General features: G+C 37.7%; 1 long non-coding RNA gene across 1 annotated transcript in view; it reads right to left on the bottom strand.

Annotated features, from left to right (window-relative positions):
• LOC107968126 (uncharacterized) overlaps positions 1–8,695 on the bottom strand; it is a 107,833-nt gene extending 99,138 nt beyond the window's left edge. The window contains exon 1 of the long non-coding RNA XR_001709058.3: positions 8,490–8,695. This is a non-coding gene — a long non-coding RNA (uncharacterized LOC107968126). The remainder of the gene's footprint in view (positions 1–8,489) is intronic.
• Positions 8,696–14,620: the final 5,925 nt, after the last annotated feature.

Raw genomic sequence — 14,620 nt, 5'->3', positions numbered from 1 at the left:
GGAGGGAGGTGCCAGATACTTTTAAACAACCAGATCTCAAGAGAACTCACTCACTATTGTAAGAACAGCACCAGAAGGATGGTGCTAGACTGTTATTGAGAAATCTACCCCCATCATTTAATCACCTCACACCAGGCCCCGTCTCCAACATTAAGGATTACAATTGAACACGAAATTTGGGGAGACACAGATCCAAACCATATCACCCATCAATTCCATGCATCAGTATCTACCCAAAGAAAGTGACAACTTTTGTCCAAGACTTGAATGTGAACAATAACTTCATTCTTCATAATAATAAACTAGAAACACTTAAATGCCTGTCAAAGTGTATAAATGCAGTGTGGTATATTCTTACAATGGAATACTATTCTGTAATACAAAAGAATGGACTACTGAAACATGGATGAACCTCAAAACATTATGCTAAGTGAAAGAAGCCAGACACAAAAGACCACATATTATATAATTATGTTTACATGGAATTTCCAGAAAAGGCAAACTATGGAGAAGGAAAGCAGACCAGTGCTTGCCTAAGCCTGGGGGTGATCAGGTGAATTGACAACAGACAGAGGTAAAGGAACACTATGGTGTCATGAAACTGGAAGCTAGTTTAACTGTATCGTTTCAAATGATCTTTAGCTTTCTTAGGAATAACATCTTCAATTAATTCTTGAGGGTTCATGTTTTTTTTTTTTCTTTCCTGTACTCTGTATGTTTAACATTTTCACTTTTTTTTTTTAAACAGAGGTATTTAGTTTTGGGTGCAGGCAACAGATTCATTTTAATTCACGTCACCACCAATTGTTCTGTCAATCCGTGGTCCAACAAAAATTAACAATAAGACTGATTCTGATAGTTGATTAACTGGTCTCTCCTTAGTGAGCAAGGCAGCCATCAACAGCAGAGCCACTTTAGAGTCTCCTGGGAAAGTGTGAACTAATATGAAATTGTGGTGATGGTTGCACAATTGTTCAAATATACTAAAAATAATTAAATTTGTACAATTACAATAGTTGTATTTTATGTACATATACCTCAAAAAGGCAGTTTAAAAAATGAAATAGGGGGTGGAGCCAAGATGGCCAAATAGGAACAGCTCCGGTCTACAGCTCCCAGCGTGAGCGATGCAGAAGACAGGTGATTTCTGCACTTCCATCTGAGGTACCAGGTTCATCTCACCAGGGAGTGCCAGACAGAGGGTGCAGGACAATGGGTGCAGCACACCGTGCAGGAGCCAAAGCAGGGTGAGGCATTGCCTCACTCGGGAAGTGCAAGGGGTCAGGGAGTTCCCTTTCCTGGTCAAAGAAAGGGGTGACAGACGGCACCTGGAAAATCGGGTCACTCCCACCCTAATACTGCGCTTTTCCGATGGGCTTAAGTGCACCAGGAGATTATATCCTGCACATGGCTCAGAGACTCCTGCGCCCATGGAGTCTCCCTGATTGCTAGCCCAGCAGTCTGAGATCAAACTGCAAGGTGGCAGCGAGGCTGGGGGAGGGGCACCTGCCATTGCCCAGGCTTGCTTAGGTAAACAAAGCAGGCAGGAAGCTTGAACTGGGTGGAGCCCACCACAGCTCAAGGAGGCCTGCCTGCCTCTGTAGGCTCCACCTCTGGGGGCAGGGCACAGACAAACAAAAAGACAGCAGTAACCTCTGCAGACTTAAATGTTCCTGTCTGACAGCTTTGAAGAGAGCAGTGGTTCTCCCAGCACGCAGCTGGAGATCTGAGAACGGGCAGACTGCCTCCTCAAGTGGGTCCCTGACCCCTGACCCCCGAGCAGCTTAACTGGGAGGCACCCCCCAGTAGGAACAGACTGACACCTCACATGGCCGGGTACTCCTCTGAGACAAAACTTCCAGAGGAACAATCAGATAGCAGCATTCGCGGTTCACGAAAATCTGCTGTTCTGCAGCCTCTGCTGCTGGTACCCAGGGAAACAGGGTCTGGAGTGGACCTCTAGCAAACTCCAACAGAACTGCAGCTGAGGGTCCTGTCTGTTAGAAGGAAAACTAACAAACAGAAAGGACATCCACACCAAAAACCCATCTGTGCATCACCATCATCAAAGACCAAAAGTAGATAAAACCACAAAGATGGGGAAAAAACAGAGCAGAAAAACTGGAAACTCTAAAAAGCAGAGCGCCTCTCCTCCTCCAAAGGAACGCAGTTCTTCACCAGCAACGGAACAAAGCTGGACAGAGAATGACTTTGACGAGTTGAGAGAAGAAGGCTTCAGATGATCAAACTACTCCGAGCTACAGGAAGAAATTCAAACCAAAGGCAAATAAGTTGAAAACTTTGAAAAAAAGTTAGACGAATGTATAACTAGAATAACCAATACAGAGAAGTGCTTAAAGGAGCTGATGGAGCTGAAAACCAAGGCTCGAGAACTACATGAAGAATGCACAAGCCTCAGGAGCTGATGCGATCAACTGGAAGAAAGGGTATCAGTGATGGAAGACGAAATGAATGAAATGAAGCGAGAAGGGAAGTTTAGAGAAAAAAGAATAAAAAGTAATGAACAAAGCCTCCAAGAAATATGGGACTATGTGAAAAGACTAAATCTACGTCTGGTTGGTGTACCTGAAAGTGATGGGGAGAATGGAACCAAGTTGGAAAACACTCTGCAGGATATTATCCAGGAGAACTTCCCCAATCTAGCAAGGCAGGCCAACATCCAGATTCAGGAAATACAGAGAACGCCACAAAGATACTCCTCGAGAAGAGCAACTCCAAGACACATAATTGTCAGATGCACCAAAGTTGAAATGAAGGAAAAAATGTAAAGGGCAGCCAGAGAGAAAGGTCAGGTTAACCACAAAAGGAAGCCCATCAGACTAACAGCAGATCTCTCTGCAGAAACTCTACAAGCCAGAAGAGAGTGGGGGCCAATATTCAACATTCTCAAAGAAAAGAATTTTCAACCCAGAATTTCATATCCAGCCAAACTAAGCTTCATAAGTGAAGGAGAAATAAAATGCTTTACAGACAAGCAAATGCTGAGAGAGATTGTCACCACCAGGCCTGCCCTAAAAGAGCTCCTCAAGGAAGCAGTAAACATGGAAAGGAACAACAGGTACTAGCCACTGCAAAATCATGCCAAATTGTAAAGACCATTGAGGCTAGGAAGAAACTGCATCAACTAACGAGCAAAATAACCAGCTAACATCATAATGACGGGATCAAATTCACACATAACATTATTAACTTTAAATGTAAATGGACTAAATGCTCCAATTAAAAGACACAGACTGGCAAATTGGATAAAGAGTCAAGACCCATCAGTGTGCTATATTCAGGAAACCCATCTCACATGCAGAGACACACATAAGGTCAAAATAAAAGGATGGAGGAAGATCTACCAAGCAAATGGAAAACAAAAAAAAGGCAGGGGTTGCAATCCTAGTCTCTGATAAAACAGACTTTAAGCCAACAAAGATCAAAAGAGACAAAGAAGGCCATCACATAATGGTAAAGGTATCAATTCAACAAGAAGAGCTAACTGTCCTAAATATATATGCACCCAATACAGGAGCACCCAGATGCATAAAGCAGGTCCTGAGTGACCTATAAAGAGACTTAGACTCCCACACAATAATAGTGGGAGACTTTAACACCCCACTGTCAACATTGGACAGATCAACGAGACAGAAAGTTAACAAGGATATCCAGGAATTGAACTCAGCTCTGCAGCAAGCAGACCTAATAGACATCTACAGAACTCTCCACCCCAAATCAACAGAATATACATTTCTTTCAGCACCACACCACACCTATTCCAAAATTGACCACATACTTGGAAGTAAAGCTCTCCTCAGCAAATGTAAAAGAACAGAAATTATAACAAACTGTCTCTCAGACCACAGTGCAATCAAACTAGAACTCAGGATTAAGAAACTCACTCAAAACCGCTCAACTACATGGAAACTGAACAACCTGCTCCTGAATGACTACTGGGTACAAAACGAAATGAAGGCAGAAATAAAGATGTTCTTTGAAACCAAGGAGAACAAAGACACAACATACCAGAATCTCTGGGACACAATCAAAGCAGTGTGTAGAGGGAAATTTATAGCACTAAATGCCCACATGAGAAAGCAGGAAAGATCCAAAATTGACACTCTAACATCACAATTAAAAGAACTAGAAAAGCAAGAGCAAACACAGTCAAAACTAGCAGAAGGCAAGAAATAACTAAAATCAGAGCAGAACTGAAGGAAATAGAGACACAAAAAACCCTTCAAAAAATTAATGAATCCAGGAGGTGGTTTTTTGAAAGGATCAATAAAATTGATAGACCACTAGCAAGACTAATAAAGGAGAAAAGAGAGAAGAATCAAATAGACACAATAAAAAATGATAAAGGGGATATCACCACCAATCCCACAGAAATACAAACTACCATCAGAGAATACTACAAACACCTCTAGGCAAATAAACTAGAAAATCGAGAAGAAATGGATAAATTCCTCGACACATACACTCTCCCAAGACTAAACCAGGAAGAAGTTGAATCTCTGAATAGACCAATAACAGGCTCTGAAATTGTGGCAATAATCAATAGCTTACCAACCAAAAAGAGTCCAGGACCAGATGGATTCACAGCCGAATTCTACCAGAGGTACAAGGAGGAACTGGTACCATTCCTTCTGAAACTATTCCAATCAATAGAAAAAGAAGGAATCCTCCCTAACTCATTTTATGAGGCCAGCATCATCCTGATACCAAAGCCGGGCAGAGACACAACCAAAAAAGAGAATTTTAGACCAATATCCTTGATGAACATTGAGGCAAAAATCCTCAATAAAATACTGGCAAACGGAATCCAGCAGCACATCAAAAAGCTTATCTACCATGATCAAGTGGGCTTTATCCCTGGGATGCAAGGCTGGTTCAATATATGCAAATCAATAAATGTAATCCAGCATATAAACAGAACCAAAGACAAAAACCACATGATTATCTCAGCAGATGCAGAAAAGGCCTTTGACAAAATTCAACAACCCTTCATGCTAAAAACTCTCAATAAATTAGGTATTGATGAGACGTATCTCAAAATAATGAGCTATCTATGACAAACCCACAGCCAATATCATACGGAATGGGCAAAAACTGGAAGCATTCCCTTTGAAAACTGGCACAAGACAGGGATGCCCTCTCTCACCACTCCTATTCAACATAGTGTTGGAAGTTCTGGCCAGGGCAATTAGGCAGGAGAAGGAAATAAAGGGTATTCAATTAGGAAAAGAGGAAGTCAAATTGTCCTTGTTTGCAGATGACATGATTGTATATCTAGAAAACCCCATTGTCTCAGCCCAAAATCTCCTTAAGCTGATAAGCCACTTCAGCAAAGTCTCAGGATACAAAATCAATGTACAAAAATCACAAGCATTCTTATACACCAATAACAGACAAACAGAGAGCCAAATCATGAGTGAACTCCCATTCACAATTGCTTCAAAGAGAATAAAATACCTAGGAATCCAACTTACAAGGGATGTGAAGGGCCTCTTCAAGGAGAGCTACAAACCACTGCTCAACGAAATAAAAGAGGATACAAACAAATGGAAGAACATTCCATGCTCATGGGTAGGAAGAATCAATATCGTGAAAATGGCCATATTGCCCAAGGTAATTTATAGATTCAATGCCATCCCCATCAAGCTACCAATGACTTTCTTCACAGAATTGGAAAAAACTACTTGAAAGTTCATATGGAACCAAAAAAGAGCCTACATTGCCAAGTCAATCCTAAGCCATAAGAACAAAGCTGGAGGCATCACGCTACCTGACTTCAAACTATACTACAAGGCTACAGTAATCAAAACAGCATGGTACTGGTGCCAAAACAGAGATATAGATCAATGGAACACAACAGAGCCCTCAGAAATAATGCTGCATATCTACAACTATCTGATCTTTGATAAACCTGAGAAAAACCAGCAATGGGGAAAGGATTCCCTATTTAATAAATGGTGCTGGGAAAACTGGCTAGCCATATGTAGAAAGCTGAAACTGGATCCCTTCCTCACACCCTATACAAAAATTAAATCAAGATGGATTAAAGACTTAAACGTTAGACCTAAAACCATAAAAACCCTAGAGGAAACCCTAGGCATTACCATTCAGGACATAGGCATGGGCAAGGACTTCATGTCTAAAACACCAAAAGCAATGGCAACAAAAGCCAGAATTGACAAATGGGATCTAATTAAACTAAAGAGCTTCTGCACAGCAAAAGAAACCACCATCAGAGTGAATAGGCAACCTACATAATGGGAGAAAATTTTTGCAACCTACTCGTTTGACAAAGAGCTAATATCCAGAATCTACAATGAACTCAAACAAATTTACAAGAAAAAAACAAACAACCCCACCAAAAAGTGGGTGAAGGACATGAACAGACACTTCTCAAAAGAAGACATTTATGCAGCCAAAAAACACGTGAAAAAATGCTCACCATCACTGGCCATCAGAGAAATGCAAATCAAAACCACAATGAGATACCATCTCACACCAGTTAGAATGGCGATCATTAAAAAGTCAGGAAACAACAGGTGCTGGAGAGGATGTGGAGAAATAGGAACACTTTTACACTGTTGGTGGGACTGTAAACTAGTTCAACCATTGTGGAAGTCAGTGTGGCGATTTCTCAGGGATCTAGAACTAGAAATACCATTTGACCCAGCCATCCCATTACTGGGTATATACCCAAAGGACTACAAATCATGCTGCTATAAAGACACATGCACACGTATGTTTATTGTGGCACTATTCACAATAGCAGAGACTTGGAATCAACCCAAATGTCCAACAATGATAGACTGGATTAAGAAAATGTGGCACATATACACCATGGAATACTATGCAGCTATAAAAAATGATGAGTTCATGTCCTTTGTAGGGACACGGATGAAATTGGAAATCATCATTCTCAGTAAACTATCGCAAGAACAAAAAACCAAACACCGCATATTCTCACTCAGAGATGGGAATTGAACAATGAGAACACATGAACACTGGAAGCGGAACATCACACTCTGGGGACTGTTGTGGGGCAGGGGGAGGGGGAGGGATAGCTTTAGGAGATATACTTAATGCTAAATGACGAGTTAATGGGTGCAGCACACCAATATGGCACGTGTATACATATGTAACAAACCTGCACGTTGTGCACATGTACCCTAAAACTTAAAGTATAATAATAATAAAATAAAATAAAAAACACCCCCCCAAAAATAAAAATAAAAAATAAAAAATGAAATAGGTTTTCAAAAGATGACAACACTTCAGTATTCCCATTCATGATCAGAACATTTGAAATACAACTTTTGAAATTCACCCCAAAGGTTTAATACCTAAGTAGGCCCTACTTTGAGATATCTTGTTTAAAATATATTTTCTCACTTCCTGCTCTATGATGAGAGTTCAGTACCCACAACAATAATGAAAACATATTTCTTATATTGTGATAAGTAATTGAATGATTCTTAAAAAATTAGTTTAAGCTGATCAGATATTTATTCTGCTCGATATTGCACATCTGTGAAGTTAAAAGTTAATTAGTTTTTTAAAAAGTAATTGAGTCTAATACACAGGGCTTCAATATTTTCTTAGAAAATTATTTTTTCTTCATCTCTTAGAAATATTTTATGGTAATGACACAAATAAAACATGGAACAAAAATTTCTTTCATAATTTCATCTGAATAACTTTTTCCAATTTCAATTGTGGTAGAACATCAGGTAAAATTGACCATCTTACCTATTTTTAAGTATACAGGTCAGTGGCATTAAGTATATTCATATTGCTGTGCTATATAAATCACCGTCAATCCACAGACCTCTTTTCATCTTGCAAAACTGAAACTCTTTACCTACTAAATTCCATATCCCTTTTCCGCTAGCCCCTGACAACCACCTACTTACTATTTCTATGAGTTTGCTCTAAGTACCTCATACAAATGAAATTTTCAGTATTTTTCCTCATGTGATTGGTTTATTTTACTTAGCACAATGTCAAGGTTCATCCATGTTGTAACACATATCAGAATTGCCTTCTTTTTTAGGGTTGAATAATATTCAATTGCATATATATATATATATGCATAATTTTATCTATTAGTCAATGGTTTACATTTGACACTTCGGTTTTTTCCATCTTTTGACTATTATAAATAATATGCTATGGACATAAGTGTAAAAATCTCTTTTCCAGTCCTGACTTTCATTTTTGCTGACTATATACCCAGAAGTGGCATATCTGGATCATATGGTAATTCTATTTTTAACTTCTTGAGGAACTGCCATACTGTTTTCCACAGCAACTGCACCATTATATTCTCACCAACAGGGCCCGAGGATTCCAATTCCTCCACATCCTCACCACCTGATTTTGGAATTAAGTCTTTGCTTAGTTGGCATACCATTGATCATACTGTATGTACTTGATCTAATGGAATATAATTAACAGAATCCGTTACTCACAGTTAGAATGGTCTATTAGGCTCACACTTCCTCCAAGTATCTCTTTGTGGTCAGCCATCTACCTGCTTAGAATCAGTATAGTGAAGCAATATTTCGCCTAGAAAAATTTAAACTCCAAGTTAGATCAAACTAGAAAGACTTTTGAAGCAAACTAAAAACAAATTCAATACTTAATGTTTTAATCATGAACTACATCTTATCCCATATACAAATCAGAACCAAATTCATGCATTTAAAAAAATGGTTAAAGAAAAACTCTGAAACATTTGAAATATGTTTCCAAAACAAATAGAAACTTTACTGTATCACTTGGTTCAAGTCTCTGAATGAAGGTAATATTGGCATTTGGAGTTCCTGCTGCAAAATTGCATATTCTGTGCCATTCAAGCCTAGAGCTCTACGAACTAGTGTGATTTCAGTTTTTTGCTGATTATAGAGCATTTCTATCTAATACCTGGGATTCTCAGTAAACATCCATTTTCTCTGGAAGCTAGTTTCCCTGTATCATTTCAATTGATCTTTAGCTTTCTTAGGAAGAACGTCTTCAATTAATTCTTGAGAGTTCATGTTTTTTTTTTTCTTTCCTGTGCTCTATTTAACATTTTCACTTTTTTTTAAACAGACGTATTTAGTTTTGGGTGCAGGCAACAGATTCATTTTAATTCATGTCACCACCAATTGTTCTGTCAATCCATGGTCCAACAAAAATTAACATTAAGACTGATTCTGATAGTTGATTAACAGGTCTCTCCTTAGCGAGCAAGGCAACCATCAAGAGCAGAGCCACTTTAGAGTCTCCTGGGAAAGTGTGAACATGACAGTAAACAGCCTACATCAAAGACATTTCAATTCCGCAACAAGCCTTTCTGTTTCGGGTAAGTGATATACACCCAAACAAAACATTAATCAGAAGACCTATTTCATCTCCCTGGGGAATCTGACTAATTCTACTCTCTAAGTGTGATTTTGAACAAGAAAAGAGTTCCTTTAAGGAGATATAGAGGCTGAGAGAAGCATCTTAAATTTAGTGTGGATTTCATGGTAATAAAAAGAGTCTTCCTGCAAGTTAATATTCTAACATTGTAAAATTTTAACTCCTTCTTCTAATTAGGCTCATCAGCTTGGGGCCTCCATTAGTGTTTCATCTCTAGCTGGGTGGTTTCAGTTAACATAAACTTGAGAATGGTGGAGAATATGGCATTTACTGGTATTTACATTGTCTACGTAAGGACTGTTTGACCTGAGTGTAGAAGTTTGTTTATTCATTTGTTTTCCATTTGTATCTTAAAATATGAAATAAAAAGGAGAGACTAGCATAAAGTCTGGAAGTGGGACATACAAAGAGGACAATATTTATCTTCCAGAAGGAGAGGGCCACTGTTGTGGAAGTTTTTACCCACTCCATACTTTTGTTTGGAAATGTCATTGGTTTGTTAGAATATCCAAGGAAGCCACATTGAATTGACAGATAATGGTCCTTTGGTCTGTATTTTCATCCTTATGTTTATTCTTGTAGAAAACAATGAATTCAATTCACTCTGTCTCTCATCCTACATTTATTCCTCTGCTGTTGTTGCTGAATCTCAAAATCTTTATATACAACATGGGGCCTAAGAAGGATCTGAAGAGTTATTATGATTTGGCCATATCCTTTCTTGACTCTCATACAAAAGGTGAGGAAAAAAGAATGTCGTTTAGAGTGGCTGTGTTTTTCCTGGACCATCTTGTACAAGAATCCAGTTCCTGCTGAAATTCTGACAACCCTTGAAAAAGCTAAAGGCTTTAACCCAAGTTAATTTTCTTGCTTTGCTAAGAATGATAATCTCGTCATAAATGGTATTTAAAATTTTAACATTTAAGCTAAAGTAGCACATAGGAGGTAGATTTTTTAAAAAGAATGAAATGTTATTATCTAACATTTTTTATTACTTGAAAGTGAATGAGCATATTTTGTTCTAAATCTTAAAACAAATTTAAATCTAATGTTGATCAAATATAGAAACATTAGTAAGTTGCCTTTGGAAATTGTGTGTTCACGGAAACACAATAATGAGAGGCGTCTTACAAGACCATGAGACCATCTTTTGCAAAGCTAATACATACTTTATTTTTATTTTTTAAAAAAATTTTTTTGGGAAGGTGAAACTTCATTTTCTCCCAATGATTGTATTGTCTTCCCTTATAACTGTGTTCATAATGAAGATGCTGGTTTCACCCTATGGCAGAGTCTTTTATTAAGGATATACTTCACCTAATGCTCTCTCTTTTTACAACCAAAGAAATGATCAAGAAACAAGCTAAATTACTTTTTGTTTGTTCTGTTGCAATGAAAAGAGCTTTAGGAAAGAAAAAAAATAATCTCTTCAATTTTTGCTTCCAAGGAAGGTAGACAGGCTCGATCCTCATGAACAACCTTTACTCCATCAGTGTGTTGTATATATCAGATATATTTTACTTAAATACTTTCAATACATGTGTGAATTAATATGTTTATTGCATTCTTAGTGATGAATCAAGATAGCATTTTTTTCCTTTATCTTGTTTATCTTTGGCATGCTAGGAAACTGACTACTGAAGTCTCATATATGACATTTTTCTTCTATGAACAACCTAAGCTTCTAAACATACAAACTTTGATGATGATGATTATTATTTTTACTTGCTGATCTCAAATAGATCCAGAAAGTGGTGATTCCTTGTATTCAGAGCTAGCCAGACCACTCCTTAGAATGTAGTGGTCAAATTTAATTTTCACAACTCAACATTTTTGATGAGGAGTTTTAAATAATTTAGTAAAAACCCAGGGGAAGATATAAAGGGTTTGTTAATTTTATTTGAAGAAAACATTGAGTAACCTGCATGTTTTAATTTGGCAAGTAGAGACCTAAGGTAGAATTAATTGTCTTTTTACGACTCCAAAACAACTGATCAAATATGTCTCTACCATGAGATATAATTCAGGTAAATCAATCATGTCATTGAATTTGGTTAATCAAAATAGTTAATCTGGTAACTCTACACAGATAATCCTAAAAGGGCTTAAAAAAGTGAAAAGAAGTAAGATTACTATTTATACTGAAAACAAAGTGTGGGAGATTAAGTTTACTGTAATAGTATGGGAGAATTAAACAGATTATTGAAGATTACACTAAGTATTGGGTCACACTTTCTTTTTATACTCATCTCTTAACACTATAAATCTTCACCTAATTTGACTTTAGACACATTTTTTTCTGCTATGATTTTCTTTCTAATTATTTCTGGAACCTCCTGGGGCATGTTTATAAATTCATACCCATTGCACTATGGATCCTAATCCTGCTCTCTGGCTCTGGACTCCTGGATCCTGTGAACTGTCTTGGCCACCATGAATTGATACACTGCAGGCTGCTTCTCTCTCCTGTATTGTTTTGTTCTAAACATGGGTCAGGCCTTAACTTTAATCCCCTGCAGACCACATTGAGGGGGTGGTAACATTTCATAAGACTTTTTTGTTTTTGTAGAATTCAACACATGAAAAGATAAGAACTACCAGAGAATAACATAAGGACTCCACATTGCCCTTTATTGTGTAAATATCCGACATTTCTCTCTGGTATTTGACTTCTAACTAAGAAGAGTTTCTCCCCAAGTCCCTGCAACAGTGGAGCATGTCCACTTCTGGCTCTGAACCTACCCAAATCCCAAGACTCAGGAAGATTTTTTTTTTGCCTCATCTCTGGCTAAGGTCACCACTACAGGTTATTGGGTTGATTGGTTCTCTAGATGTTTTAAAGTAGATATTTATCTCCATTTCTTTCTGGTGAAATCAAACCTTACCCACAGATTCTGTGACCTCAAAATAAATGAAACAATTGTCAGACGTCAGCATATACTCCCAAGTCTAGGTTGTTTAGACGTATATAATGCCAGACACTAATCCAAAATTGGATAGTGCCAAGGTCAGCACATTTCAAGATAGCTCTTACCCAGGTTCACTTTGCTTGTGAAAAAGAAAGAGTATTTATAGCAAAAAAGAAGAATGTTTCATCTGTTTGTTCAACCCCTTGATCAAAATCACATAAAACAGGTATTTATATAATCAACTCTTCCCATTACTGTTAAAAAAAAGACAAAAATATTCATTATGGTATACTGCTATGTACACAGGTCTAGGAAAGGCTTAGTTTTGATAGACAGTCTTATAGTCTTAGCCCATACAAAAATAAAAAAAAAAGAAGTCCTAAGTAAATTATAGCATCAAGTGTTGCTGGCTCTTAGGAAAGGGTATGTATTCGACTCTCATCTAATGTCATCTAAACTGCTTCTTTACATTTTTATGGGTGAATACAGACAGTAAGAGCAGGATATAAATTAATTTTCGTTAATATAAAATCAAAAGAAATATGAGGGTAACCATTTCAATATTTCAATGTTTCCTGAACAATTCTTTTTTTTGCCCCTTCTAAGCCACAGAAATAAGAAAAAATAGAACAGAATGAACAGTACTTAATTCAATAGCATTGGAAGCAAGTTATAAAATATGTTGCTATTGGAACAGTCTGTAGTGTTGATGAAAGTATATAGTAGTATGACATTTCTCTGTGGAACTTTGACAATATAAAAATTAGGTTTAAAGTGTCCATCTTTAAAACAGAAATTCTACTTGAAAATAATTTTAAACAGGAAATTAAACATATGAAAAGGATATATATGCAATTATATGCTGCAACTGACAGCACTTTTTAACAGCCATATGGAAATTGAAGTAATCTAAATATCCAACAATAGAGCAAAGGCTCTATAGATTATGGTGCCTCCAGCTTTTAATGTTATATGTATTTTAAAATTATATTTTCACAAAAGATTAAATGTTGCCCTGTCTTCCACAATGGCTAAACTAATATACACTCAAAAACCTAAACAGAAATACCATTCAACACATCAATCCCATTGCTGGGTATATACCCAAAGGAATAGAAACTCACACCTGTAATCCCAGCACTTGAGGCCAAGGCGGGTGGATCACAGGGTGAAGAGATCAAGACCATCCTGGCCAACATGGTGAAACCCCGTCGCTACTAAAAGTACAAAAATTAGCTGGGTGTGGTGGCACTTGCCTGTAGTCCCAGAAACTCAGGAGGCTGAGTCAGGAGAATCACTCGAACCTGGGAGGCAGAAGTTGCGTGACCCTAGGTTGCAGTGAGCTGAGATTGCGCCACTGCACTCCAGCCTGGTGACAGAGCAAGACTCTGTCTCAAAAAAAAAATAATATTATTCTATTACAAAGACACGTGCATATGTGTGTTCATTACAGCACTAGTCACAATAGTAAAGACATGAAATAAATGTAAATGTCTATGAATGCTAGACTGGATAAAGAAAATGTGGTACCTATACACCATGGAACACTATGCAGCCTTAAATAAGAACAAGATCATGTCCTTTGCAGGGACATGGATGGAGCTGGAGGCGATTATCCTTAGCAAACTAATGCAGAAACAGAAAACCAAATACATGTTCCCACTTGTAAGTGGGAGCTAAATGATGGGAACACATAGACACATAGAGGGGAACAGCACACACTGGGGCCTTTCAGAGGGTGAAAGGTGGCAGGAGGGAGAGGATCAGGAAAAAATAACTAATGGGTACAAGGCTTAATATCTGGGTGATGAAATAATCTGTACAACAAGCCCCCATGACACAAGTTTACCTATGTAACAATCTTGTAAATGTACCCCTGAACTTAAAAGTTAAAAAGAGATTAGATGTCTTGAATAATGCTTACATAACACTATATGTTGAAACACCAAATATAAAATTATGTAAGTGGATGGGTATGCTCAGAAAATTACAAAAACATAGTTAGAAGTAGCTATATCTGTATGGTAGAATTTGAGTTTTTTGTTTCTTCTTAGTAAATTTTTATATTTTGACAACAAACATGTATTATTAAGTTTTATGATCAGAAAAATTATTTAAAAATATCTTCTCGGGCCAGGGGCTGATTACAGGCTCATGCCTGTAATCCCAGCACTTTGGGAGGCCGAGGCGGGCAGATCACAAGGTCAGGAGATGGAAACCATCCTGGCTAGAATGGCATGAATCCGGGAGGTGGAGCTTGCAGTGAACTGAGATCCCACCACTGCACT

The sequence above is a fragment of the Pan troglodytes genome, chromosome 15 (assembly GCF_028858775.2).
Source record: "Pan troglodytes isolate AG18354 chromosome 15, NHGRI_mPanTro3-v2.0_pri, whole genome shotgun sequence".
Classification (NCBI taxonomy): domain Eukaryota; kingdom Metazoa; phylum Chordata; class Mammalia; order Primates; family Hominidae; genus Pan; species Pan troglodytes.
The sequence above is the reverse complement of the archived record's forward strand: the minus strand, read 5'-3'. Positions and strand labels throughout refer to the sequence as shown.